The sequence below is a fragment of the Diabrotica undecimpunctata genome, chromosome 4, assembly GCF_040954645.1.
Source record: "Diabrotica undecimpunctata isolate CICGRU chromosome 4, icDiaUnde3, whole genome shotgun sequence".
NCBI classification, from domain to species: Eukaryota; Metazoa; Arthropoda; class Insecta; order Coleoptera; family Chrysomelidae; genus Diabrotica; species Diabrotica undecimpunctata.
Window position 1 is genome coordinate 74,356,443 of NC_092806.1, and position 14,233 is coordinate 74,370,675.

The 14,233-nt window shown below is 30.1% G+C and overlaps 1 protein-coding gene across 5 annotated transcripts in view; it reads right to left on the reverse strand.

The window, feature by feature from the left end:
• The window catches only part of sona (sol narae metalloprotease), a 382,088-nt gene that overhangs the window by 336,924 nt on the left and 30,931 nt on the right, over nt 1-14,233 (reverse strand). The window contains exon 1 of one of the 5 annotated variants that reach the window (XM_072529752.1): nt 14,026-14,120. The exons of 3 other annotated variants lie outside the window; for them this stretch is intronic. The gene's annotated coding sequence lies outside the window, so the exon portion shown is untranslated. Of the gene's footprint in view, nt 1-14,025; nt 14,121-14,233 lie in introns of those variants that run through there. One more of the 5 variants, XM_072529751.1, reaches the window with a different exon arrangement.

Below are 14,233 nucleotides of genomic sequence, written 5' to 3' on the forward strand. Positions count from 1 at the left end.
CTGTTTTTAACGGTTTAAATGCAGCAAAATCTGCTGGTTGTGGTTGCAATAACCGCGTTGCGTTGGGATACAGCAATATTAAAATTATCTGTAGTTCGTAGTATCTGTGTATTATTGGAAATTGCGTGCCATTTCTTTTAAATATGAATACAAAACATTACCAATGTATTCGTAAAATACTTCAACTTTCATCGAACCGTTATCAGTATGTCCGATTCCCCATGAAGAAGGCACTGAATTAACGATAGCACTGGGGAGTCTTTTGTAGGGATAAAAAAGATTTAGCTCAGTTACTTTACTGGTTGTAGAAAAGGTAAACATCACGGTAATATTCATTTTTGCCTGACCAGAATCTACCTCATAAACATTCCGTGCTCCACGAGGCGTAATACTTTTAAAATTTTTTGGGAACACATAAAACGCTCTTACATAATGTAATCTAAATTTTTACTCTTTATATATTCCTTTACTAAAAAAAAAACATTTACGAACATCTCCTTCTGAAACAACTGAACTGGCCGAAGAAACTGCTTCTGGTGTTTGGTAAGTTAACATTTCATGACGCTTAAGAAAGCCTCGATGCCATCCTTCTTCTGAAACATTGTCCTTAAATGGATTTTTACGTGGGCTTAAATCTAAAAATTCCTTAACAGATGCTTGAATATCTACTTTCCTAAGAGGAAATCCTTTTTTCTGGCTTGTCAATATCCATTCTTCTAAAATAGCTTCCACCTCACTGGTGAAAATACTACTTAGTCCCAAAGTAATCTTATTAGTAAACTTATCGCTTTTTCTAAACTGAATAGTTTGACGTGGTACTTTTTTAAATGTCTGGGAAGCTTTTCTTTGTGACATCCCATTTTCGATAGTCTTCAACGCAAACAAAACATCTTCTTGAGCATATATTTTTTTTCGTATTGCGCACCTTCTTTTACTTTGGGCATATACAAAAAACTCTACATGTACCTATGTGCCAATTACTAAACTTACAATATTATCAATAAAATATATTTCTACAGTTAATGGCCAAGTGGCCATAAGAAAATTACACCCAGTGATTGGCATATAAATTTGATAAATTTTATATAACAAAACATACCTTCTAAAATATCCTCCCTTCCAATACTGATATTTTTACGATTCTTAAGTATTTTTGCTAAAAAATGCTGATACACAGCACACTATCTGATAGATCTATCGCTAATTTTTTAAGGTTAGGTAGTACAATAACACAGGGTTGCCACTATCATAAAATAATCAGTGGTCAGTATTTCACCATTATCTTAAAATAATAATAATAAACCTACAATGTGCCAATAGCTGATATTGGCCAATCACTATATAGTTTTCGCTACGCGAGTGTTAGCATGTGTTTTTTTTTGAGAGACCATTTGAGAAAAGTTATAATATCATTAAAGATAAGATTTTTAGTGAAAAATAGATTGTTGAACATACGTTATTATAAGCGCTGGGTATTTTTATACCTTTTTTGGATTATTGCAGGTAAATATTGAGAAGAAAATGGAGAACCAGTTAATTAAATGGCATAAAGAGATAGAAAGCGATGTGGCATCACTAGATTCCGATCAGGACTTAAGTGATGTTCGTTCTAAACACAGCATCCACAATACAGATTATGGGTAGTCCACACAACATCTAATCAGTGATCCAAAAGATGTCATGGAAGAAAGCGGCCAAGATGACCGTTTTCCAAGATTTCTAAATATACACGCCACACATTTCTATTCCTAAATGTAAGACCAAAGCCTGTAATATTGCTACGAACTTATCTATGCTAAAAGCAAAAGCAAAAGACGAAAAATTCATATTAAAATGCTGGAAATTGTATTTAGTAGATTTTTTGTAGTTTTGTTTTATGTGAGTTAACAGTTAACAGCCAATAAACTTAACCGATAAATACTAATGACTTATTTATTTGACTTATGCATATATGTTGGATTAAATCAAACATGCGAGTGATAGCGGGTGCGATTTTTGCCTTTTTTGGGGCGAGAGTGATGGAAGGATAAGTACTTAAAAAATAACAGTTATTTTTGATAAAATGTTTCTGAGTTATTCGTAATAACTCGATTAAAAACATAAAAAAATTAAAATTTTCAATCACGACCAAGTCAAAAAGTATGGAATTTTCGAAAAAACTCCATAAAACATTTTTTACTTAGAATCTATTTTTTTTATCTATTCTTGAGATTATTTTCAATGTAAAGGTTTCAATCCAGCTAGTAAAGGAGATTCCATACCCTTCATATAAGGTAGATTTTGAAGTTAAGGGTAAATAGAGGTTAATTCCAAAATTTTATAAAAATCTATGCCTGTTGATGGAAATCAAAGGTTACACCATATTTCTACCATGGTACAAATGTAAACGAACGAACGCATTTGCCTTATCAGACTTTAAGTATTATACTTTATGGGAATAAGCTTGTTAAAAATGATCTAAATATTTCATTAAATACAGGGCATTACATTTAAAAAATTAAAATGACATCACTACATTAGCGTGTTTCTGTATATTTTTTTTTGTAAATTGTAAAGCATTAAAATTAGAAATCGATGTGTTTTAGCTATATTTTAGGAAACAATGAATTTATTCTATATTTGGACACAGTGTATACCTATTTAATTTAACTTTCAATATTTATCTTAATCGTCGTGCTGCAAGGTATGCTTCTTAAGTATATTTTGCTTTTAAGATATTTATGTTTTGAGACACGTTGTTTGCATTTCTGACTACCAAAACATTACTATCAAAAACTCATTTTGCTTTATCATTGCTTAATGATTGTATTTGTGTTAATGGGTAAACTTTTGATATTACATTCATTTATTTGGTATTTTTTTTCAAGTTTAATATTAGGAGGCGCAACTAAATAACTAATTGACAATCTACATGTACAATCTGTAATCTCTATACAACAAATTCGTCAATATTGATTTACTCCGTTTTTATCCCTTCTTTATCACTAAGTTCTCCAATGCTGCAGTGGTTCTATAAATATGTTACGTGGCCCTGTTGTTTTGCTGTAATCTTCAAAATTTTTTCGTTAACGGTATCATTATAAATGTATTAATTCAAAGGAAATATTATAATACATGCAATATTTTTAAATATATCTTATATTCATTAATACTTTGTATTCTGGCATGTCAAATAACATTTACAATATTTATATTTTTCGTTCCTATAACAGTTGTATACCATGCATTCTGATTAACTTATTTTGGATCTGTTTGGATCAAATACCAATACAACAAAACAAAAATAAAGCTTTTCATTTCATGTTTTCTATTTTCTATAACCTCTCATCACTATCAAAATATTGCATCATCAATGAAAGTAACATTAACATTTTTTTTGAGACATTGTGTAAGTGTGGTAATACATAGGGTACTTCGCTTGTGTTAGAGCTGAGTAATTTTTTAGATTTCTAAAGTTACTTTTAGATATGGTTTAGGAATAATAATGTATTAAATTCAACGTATTTTTGTAATATCCATAATAATCGCAATATCTCAAATTGTAAAGAGTACCTGCTTATATTTATCATTCATCTAATTGTATCAAAAAATAAAATATTGTAACTCCATCTCTGCATAAATGGGTAGGCATGTCTAAACGATTACGCAACAAGACTTGAAGAATTCTACAGTCAATTGCTACATTGTCACTTTCATAAGTAGGTAGATCCATTTTTTAAGTACATTTACAGTTACACTTATTTTTGCGGTATTTTATAACTAACAATGAAAATTATTCTCTAGCAGCACGATCAACTACAGTCAGTCTCGTGAACGAACGCATTTCCCTTTCCTTTATTATTCTATGAACTGTTACGTAAAAGATTTAGACAATAGAAGAGGCAAGTTGAATCGATGTCGAATTTGGTAACATTTCGATTTAAAGATAATTAATGAAATGTAAATTGGATGATTTAAAAAAATATATTTAATGAAGCATAATCAAGAGATAACTATAGTTTTTATTCATAGTCAAAAGAAATTATCTGCTAAACAAGTTTTGCGCATAAGGATATAAAAGTAATGTCATACTAAATAATATTTTCCTCAAATTTAAATTAAAATAAATACTTTTATTATGGTTTACAAAAATTATCAATTACAAATACATGAAAATAATATGAGAAAACACCAAATAATTTAAAAACGATCAGAATTGTTTTAAAAGATCATTGTAAAAACGAAAAATATTAAAACTCAACTTTATTTAGTTGTTTAAATTAATAAAGCATGACAATAAATGCTGTTAACATATTTCCAACCTATTTTAAAATTAATCCCTATATTTAATTATTGAAGAACTGAATAGTCTTTTTAGAGACAAATTGAAAGGTATAGGATTTGGTTATATTCCTTTAGCTACTTTATGAAATATTTTAATACACTTGGAGGAAAATGGCAAAAACTTAAAGATAAACAAAAACAAAAAAAAAACATATTTTATTACATCAAATGTTTAAAATGACTGCCGTCAACTATCTGACAGTGGCCAATTCGATGTTCGAATTCATCAGTGATGCTGTATATAACCAAAATTCCAAGAAGGTTAAATCCGAAGAACGAGATGGCCATTTAATAAACCCTCTTCAAACTATTCCTCGATTTAGAAATATTTGTTAAAAATAATTCAGCACATGATCTCTAAAATGAGACGGGGCACCGTATTGTTAAAACCAGATGATATTTGACGATATATCCGGATGATCTTTATTAGAAAACGCGACTGCCAAGTCTGGGTTAAACTAAAAACGTAAAAAGTCTAGATAAACACCTGCATTCAAATTGACATCTAAAAAATATGCTACCACTATCCAATTTTCAACAATCCCAAAACAAACATGGACTTTTTATGGTATTGTGTATGACCTTCTTGAATCCAATGTAGATTTTACGAACACCAAAAGCATGTATTTTATTTATTAATTAATAATTATAATTAATTAATATTTGACGATACATCCGGATGGTTTTTATTAGAAAACGCGACTGCCAAGAAAAGTCTAGATAAACACCTGCATTCAAATTGACATCGAAAAAATATGCTACCACTATCCAATTTTCAACAATCCCAAACCAAACATCGACTTTTATGGTATTGTGTATGACCTTCTTGAAGCCAATGTGGATTTTACACCAAAAGCATGTATTTTATTTATTAACGGTTCCATTTAAACAAAGTTGCTTTGTCAGAAAACAGGATACAGTTTTGTTCGTTGAGAACTCTTCAGAACAAATTTTCACAGTTCGTACTTGATATGTATTAACATTGAAAGGATGCAAGTTTTTATTTTTGAGAAATAAACGTGAGATTTTGGCAACTTAAATTCTTATCTATAGAGTGAACTGGAGCATGAAAATTTTTAACGATACAACATAATATTTTGACGATCATTTTCGCTCATCGTAATGGCCGTACTGATCTAGGCTAATCTCTGCCATTCCCACTTGTATCAAATTTCCTGCTTAGTCTACTTACAGTTGTTTGATTAATCTTCTGCTCTACATATTTGTTATTAAATACTTCGTGCACTTCTTGTTGAATGAGCAATATACTTTATATCCATCTAACCATAATGAAAATGTCTATAATTTCACATCTCTCATTTAAATGCACCACCATTTTTGGAAAATTAGTTCACTTTAAGTACTAAAAAAATAGCTCAAGAATCTGGGTTTTTGCGTACTACTATCCGCAGAGTACCTAAACCTTAAAAATTTCATCCCCACACTTGGTGCAGAAAATAAATGAAGATTATCCAGATAAGGGGATTATATTTTTATGAGATTATGACTAAGAAAATAAATAATAATCCACACATTCTACCTAATTTAAGACGAATTAACAAGAAATAATCTTCTTGTTTTTTAAAAGAAATTGTAAATCACATAAATGCCGTTTGCAAGCAAAATTTGAACGGAGAAGCATATCTAGAATTATTAGAGAACACCGTTGATCCCTTTTTAACAGATATAATCGAAAATTATAACAGGTACTCAGAAGATAATTTGTTTTTAGCACATGACGGCGCACCTTCGTACTATAGTATAAACAAAAGGGGATACCTCAATGAACGGTTACCTAGGCAATGGATTGAACGACTAGATTAGATTGAATCACCAGCAAGATCCCTGCTTTAACTCACCTCGACTACTTTCTCTGTTGTTTAGGTAGTTAGGTACTCAGAAGATAATTTGTTTTTCCGATAAGACGGCGCACCTCTGCATATATAGCTGATGAGTAAACTATTGTGAATTATGACTTTATTAATTGTAAATTTAGTTCATTTTATTTATGATAAATTTCATAAAGTTTCTTATTATTGTTGCAAATTTCATTTTATTGTAGTTTTTGACATGACCGAAAATCCACACTAGTAAAACATAGACGTTACTTTTAGTTTTTAAGAGGTGCAAGAGGTTAACACTTTCAATAACTAATATTTTTTCGTAAAAAAAGTTAATATGGAAAAAAATCATGGATGCCTGAATTCACCAGCAAAAAAGGTTTGTGTAAAATAAGAGGTACATCCTGTTTGTACAAAAATAAGAGGTAGCTAGTTTCACATTTAATTATTTATTTATTAGCTATATATATATATATATATATATATAAACCTTTTACACAAAGTATTAAAAAAGTTAACAAAATTTCCATGAAAATCGTAACAAGTTTAACGCCCTATATAATTAACAAAGGGTACAAAAGCAACGAATAGTGGTGCCTAGAGTTTTTAAGTGATTGTCAAAATTCATAAAAATGATTGATTTTGATAATACTAAAATTAATACAGGGTAAGTCACGGTAATTTGACGTCCGTCAAAAACGACATCATCGATATTTTTATTGACAATATATTATGGCAGGTGGTATATCATTATAACTGTTGTAATATTCAACATGTTTCTAGATTTTAGTTTGATTTTGTCTCGAAGTTTTAAAATAGCGTACGTTCAGTATGCCCTGGAAAAGTGTGAAAAAATATGACCATTACTTGCCATAATTTGGTAGGCTTTGATGGAAAACTTTAGATTAGTTCAATTTACTTATAAAATCTTCCGTAGTCTAGTAGAAATCATTTTTATTGACATTTGTCAAAAATATGTAGTCATCGAAACTTTTCTTAAATAAAATATTAACAGTATATAGCGTGTTATACAGTTTTTAAAAGCCTCCCTGCCACTCAGTACGTTCTCAAATATTTGTGCGGTTCTCGCGGCAAAATTGTAGCCCTTGAATTAAAAAAAAAATAAGGTTAAACTGACTCTCAATGAAAGAACTACTCTATATCAAAGGTCGTTTAACGATCACAAACTTACTTTATTGTGTAAATGATTGCTTATTATCTTTAAACAATCGGAATCCTGTCGATGTAGTCTACTTAGACTTCTCCAAAGCTTTCGACCGTGTTCCAAAACGTCGAATACTAGCTAAATTGGATCACTATGGTTAAATATTTGTATTCAAGATTTTCTATCCGACAGATACTAAAGGGTTCGTGTTGGGGAAGACCACTCACTAGACAAGCCAGTCAAGAGTGGAGTCCCACAAGGATCAGTACTTGGACCGCTTCTTTTTTGTGCCTACACTAGTGATATTCCGCCCATTTCATCCAGTAAGGTTTCCATTTACGCTGATGAAACAAAATTATAATGTGAATCCAACTAAAATTAACCAACATGCTCTTTAACAAGATCTTGATGCAATATTTAAATAATCCTCAAAATGGTTACTTCCGCTTAACATTGAAAAATGCGTTGTTTTATATATCGGCAAAAATAACCCATCACTGCCGTACTTTATTAATGGACATCCCTTAAACTCGGTAACCTCCCACAACGATTTCGGAGTGATAATTAATAGTGACTAAAATTGGTCTGATCCCATATGGGCCCATTGGCCAGTGTAGAATCCAGATCTCAGTCGCGATAAAGTGCTACTTGAAAATGTTCAGCGTAAAGCCACAAGACTGGCATACGGCCGTGTAAGACCTAACTATAAAGATAGACTATCCATGGCTCATATTACGACATTCGAGTAGCGACGTCTTCGAGGTGACCTAATTATATCCTTCCGTATTTTAAAACATAATTTTGGGAACCTAAACACCATATTCACTTTGAATCAAGACGAAAGATTAAGAGGCCATCGATACAAATTAAAGAGGGAACAAACTACTGCAAGGTCAAGGGTGAACTTCTTGCCAAATAGAATCTTTAATATCTGGAACAATTTGGATCAAGACACCATATCGGTAACTAGTGTTAACATCTTTAAAAACAAACTTGATAGCGCTGTATTTTATTTATAGAATTGTGTTATTTTCGGACTGCATTACTTATTTATTTATTGTTTCACAATTCAATTTTTGTATGATATACGTAAATGTTTAACTTTACTTAACTCTATAATTGGTATTAGTTCTATAAGGATATTTTTTATTTTTTATTGCTTTTTGGTCATAATAGGAGCTCGATCTTCTTTCCTTATTTGTTATATAATAATAATAATAATATTCTGTTTAGTGTCTCACTAAATAACACAAAAGCTTTTAATTGATATATAAGAACTCACATAAGTAATGTCATATATGAAAGAAAGAAGTAATAACAATTTATTATACAGAATTTAGTGAATATTGAACAGTCATTATTTTAAAATAGTGGAACAAAATCGCATAAAGCTCTAAGAACATGCTGAATGACACCAAATCTTTCTAATGATATGCTATTTGATATATGATCTTATTTAAATTATTTTACAAAACGGCACCTATACATCGTTTTGAACGATTATATTAATAAACCATAACATCACCAACGTGACTATTTAGTTTTGAAATTTATAATTTTATTGTTGTGGTCCAGAAAATAGTTGAGAGCACATTTTAGATACACACTGTATATATTTGCTATGAATAAATTTCTATTTTTTAGATACATCCAGCTCCACTACTGACCAAAAAGTCTGTATGTTAATTTACTTAATATATAAGGAAGTTACCCTAATACGAATATAATGAATTTTACATATAGTTTACATTTCAGTTCCTCATACAGAGGTTATTTTCAGTTCATTGTCCGGAAAGACAATTAGCAATATCATCTCAAGTTATTTATATGCATTTATACACAATCACTAATGCTAATGTGGGTATTTCAATGATTTTCTGTCACGACACAACAGTAAGAATGATTTGCATTTACAACTAAATGGTTTCACCGTGATGAGTAAGTGTAGTATTAGGTATATAAAAAAATATCAATTTACCTTTACTTAAAAAGCACGCATTTATATTGTCTCCTGCTAATAGTAGGGTATCGACTATTGGTAGGAGTTAGCATATGATATAATATTTAATTTTTTTGCAAGTGAGATTAAAGTCTACTTCAATTTCATTCTTTATAAAATTTATTATACCTGTTTCTTGTAGTTACTACCATTAATTGATAGTATTATTAAAAGTTATCTTTTTGGTTCAGTGGGTATTTTACAGAATATCAATAATATTATAACAATAATACGACCAGGCGACTGGGTCGATAGCTGTGAATCGGAAGGGGCAGGACGCTCTAACCTGACATTATTATACATCAATAATATTAACAAATATCTCATACTTATCATCAAAGAAACACTCGCTAGACGACGGTGACGTCTCGTTCTTTAGATTCTTTCTGATTTACAGTTGACGTTCATTATATAGTAGATGATATAATATGTGTTATCTTTTCAAATGTTTAACCATTATTCGCATCAACAAATAATGTACGAGGTGTAAAACAACTATCGGTTTTTGTGTACTCACGACTAAGTTAGACTAGGTATATTTAATTACACTAGTATTTTTTAGTGTCGTAATACGAAAAACTTTTATTATACAAGACAGTTCAACAATTGATCAACAAACATAGGAAAACTTTTTGAAGATTAGTATCACGAGACGCAATCACGATCGCTTTTGCAGCGATTACCGCATCATTAGCTTGATGTCTCATGTGCTAAAGTTACTACTAAAAATCATCCATAACCGAATATATCACAAACTGGATATTTTAGAAGTTAATGATACACAATTTGATTTTTATTTCGCAAAGGCCTAGGAACGCGTGAAGCTCTTTTTTCACTTAATATAGTGATACAAATATGCCTAAACGTCAATCAAGATATATACGCATGTTTTATTGATCATAATAAAGCATTAGTTAAAGTACGATATGAACAAATAATGCATGTCCTGAAATCAAAGAAGATTGACTAGACGTGGAGTGAGACAGGGATGCGTATTGCCGCCAATTCTTTTTAATGCCTACACCGAAGAGATCCTAAAAAAAGCTGTCGAGAGTGAAACAGCTGAAATAAAGTTATATGGAGTTCCCATTAACAACAATAAATATGCTAACGACACTATGATCTTAGCCGAAAATATTGAAAATCTTCAGATACTGGTAACCAGAGTAGCGGAATATAGAAAAGAGTACGGTCTAACAATGAACGTCAAGAAGACGAAATTTATGACAATGTCGAAAATTCAAAGAAATAACGAGAATCTTCTAATAAATGGAACCAACGTCGAACAAGTGAACAAATATGTATATCTGGGAACAATGATTAACTACACCAATGATTACATTCAGGAGATCAAAATCAGAATAGAAAAGGCTAGAGCAAATTTCAACAAAATGAGAAGAGTGCTATGTACAAGGGATTTAAAATTGGAACTAAGAGTTAGGTTGGCGAGGTGCTATGTTTTTTTCTACTTTGTTCTATGGAATGGAATCCTGGACCCTGAATGTGACATTAATGAAATAACTGGAATCATTCGAGCTGTGGGTGTATAGAAGGATTCTGAAAATACCGTAGACAGAACATGTCACAAACAAAGAGGTTTTGAGAAGGATGAATAAAGAAATAGGAATTTTAAACACAATTAAAACAAAAAAATTGGAATATCTCGGACATATTACGCATGGAAAGAAATACACCTTGCTCCAACTGATTCTGCAGAATAAGATCCAAGGAGAGAGAAACATAGGGAGGCGTAAAATGTCATGGCTGCTTAACCTGAGAGAGTGGTACATCAAATGAACTTTTCAGAGCAGTCGTCTAAAAGTCCGAATAACTATGATGATTGCCCACCTCCGCCACGGAGATGACACTTAAAGAAAGAGATCACGAGACGCATATAGAATAAAATGAAAAAACATTCTTCTTTTTGTAGTGCCTATCCGTGTCGGATATTTGAAACCATCATGGCAGTCTTAATTTTGCAAACTGCTGTTCTGAAAAAATTTGTGGTTGTTGTGCTGAAACACGTACATAGATTTTACAACCAGGAAAGAACATAAAGCATACTAATAGGGTCGAAAACTAGTTTATACAAATAGTGAAAAATGGGATAAAACAACAAATAGATCAAAATTATGCAAAAATTACTGAAATTAGCACTACTAAATGTATTAATATTAATGACAAGAATAATAATAAAAAGACTATCGACATACACAAAAACACAAGCATTTGTAAAGGATATAAATATCTTAGACGCCATAGATCTCATTCACATAAAAGATAATGGCAAAAGAATATGAAAACGACACAGATGTGCACCTGTTATGTGAACTTAAAGTAAGCTTTTGATCAAACATCAAAATTATTAGAAAACCACAAGAAATGATTGGTATTTTAAAATAGATAATTAACAACATATATATATATATATATATATATATATATATATATATATATATATATATATATATATATATATATATATATAAATGGGGTGACACAAAATGAAGTCCGATCAACGGTTTTATTTATTAGAATATTAGGATTATAAAGCAGATATGACAATAAAGAAGAAAAATGTTACAAAAAGACGATACAGTAGGCGGTACAGTAGATTGGCGCGAAAATTCATACTATATTTTCTGTATTTTTAAAATTGAACTAATATTAATATTTTTTAAAATTAAATAAAGCAATTTTTAAATAAATTATTATGTTTGCTCCTAATACCAGTTAACATATTAACAAAGCATACGTTGTTTTTCTGACAGACTTGTCAAATACAGACGAAATATTAAACTAATACTAAAATATAAATAAATATCATTTGATAGTAAATTTAATTATTATATAAACTAAATAAGATATTTAAAAATAATAATTGTATTTCTATGAAATTATTTTAAAATGAAAAGTGTAATAAAAATTTTAACAGATGATTTAATATCGTTATTAATTGGATGACGTTTATGACTTTTGAATTTTACCAATCGTTACGGATCGAATCTTTTATTGACAGATATTCTTTTAATTTTTTACTTCAAATTTAATGTCTGTATTTTGTTAGTTAGTTTTCATGCAGTTTTTAATTTAAACCTGCTTAGAAGTGAATCGATGTGAAGAACCGCTATTTCGTCACGCTACCAGTGACGCCTTATTGTGGCGCTAGTTTAGTGATGCTCGCCTCAGCAATTTACTATAGATAAAAAAGTGATACAATGCCAGTATAGAAGCTTCGCTTCATAAATTTAATGTGCAAGTAAGAAAACATAAACCTCTCCATTTATAATCAATTTACCTATATAATTTTGATGAACAGGAAATATTAAAATAATTTATTATCGATGAATCAGATAAATGATCAAATAGAGAATACAATCGGGAAACATGGTGTAATATATATATATATATATATATATATATATATATATATATATATATATATATCATCATCACGTAGCGCTAAAACCCTGGGTGGGTCTTGGCTAACTGTACAACTTTTTTCCAATTTGTTCGGTCTTCCATATCAACCTAGGGTCAAATGGAATGTTCATTTTCCGGAGATCTGCTTGGATGTTATCTCTCCATCGCATTCTCTTACGTCCAAGTGGTATTTTGCCTGTGGGAATCTCTTCCCATACCAGTTTTACAAGTCTATCGTTATGCAGTCTGTGCACGTGGCCTGCCCATCTTAGTCGCTGTGATTTAATTTCTTGGACAATATCGGCATATATATATATATATATATATATATATATATATATACATATATATATATATATATATATATATATATATATATATATGTGTGTGTGTGTGTGTGTGTGTGTTAGCGCACGCGCCTGTTTTTGTGTGTGTATAAGGCCATTAGAACCGAAGTCCATTTTCCACAGAATGATATAAATTCAAATCAAAATTGAACCTTCGATAGAAGATGGAACTTAAAGGAAAAGATACTCCTCTTTCGTTTGATTTAACCTTCTAATAATACTTGAATAAGTTCAAAGTCTTTACGGCGCATAATGATTAAGATAATATATTTTTCTAATTTTAATGGTGTTAAATAGTGGCATTCGTAAGTTCATGCAGTTTAATACCATTTCGTTACTAGTTCAGGGTATGATTTCCACCACTCACGCAAAATAACAGCTACAGCTTCTACGAGAGGATACAACTTATGTATATATAATATAAAATTAAGATCTATATAAAAAGATATATCAATACTTTTTAACATAATCACACATTGTGTATGTTTAAAGGCTTTCTTATAAAAGATAATTTTGTAACATTTAGAAGAAACAAATTACATCATAAATGTGATTCTACCTATTTGAAAAAATTTACCTTAATTTCGAATACGATCAGAACACATTTCAAAGCTGCCGCCAGGTGTAGTGTTATAACAAACTATCCTATCAAAATTCTGGTGTCAGTGTCAGAATATAATAAGAAAGAGCGTCATTTGGAACATCTTATGTTGTGATTAGTGATTATCAATAAATATGTTAGTTTTTTAGCAAAATTTGTAAAAAATTTCAAAATTAATAAGGTACATGTCATTCGCATGTATTTGATTTAAAAAAATCATATTAAATTCGATATAACGTATATATTAGAAGTTAGTGGGATTATAATATAACCTTTAAAATTATTAATGTCCGATATATGCACCAAATGATATATACATATCCTACCTTGTAAGTGTATCGTGATCCTACCCTACTGTTATTATTTTTAAATAAAACATTAAATATAATCTATTTTCAAGTAAGATTCACATTGTCAACAATATTGACATAACTTTCACGCACTAACATTTATCATTTTTGAGAAATGTCTGAATTGACAAGTGCCATTTAAATCTAAAACTCGCTATCTTCACTAATTACAATTTTTCTCGAT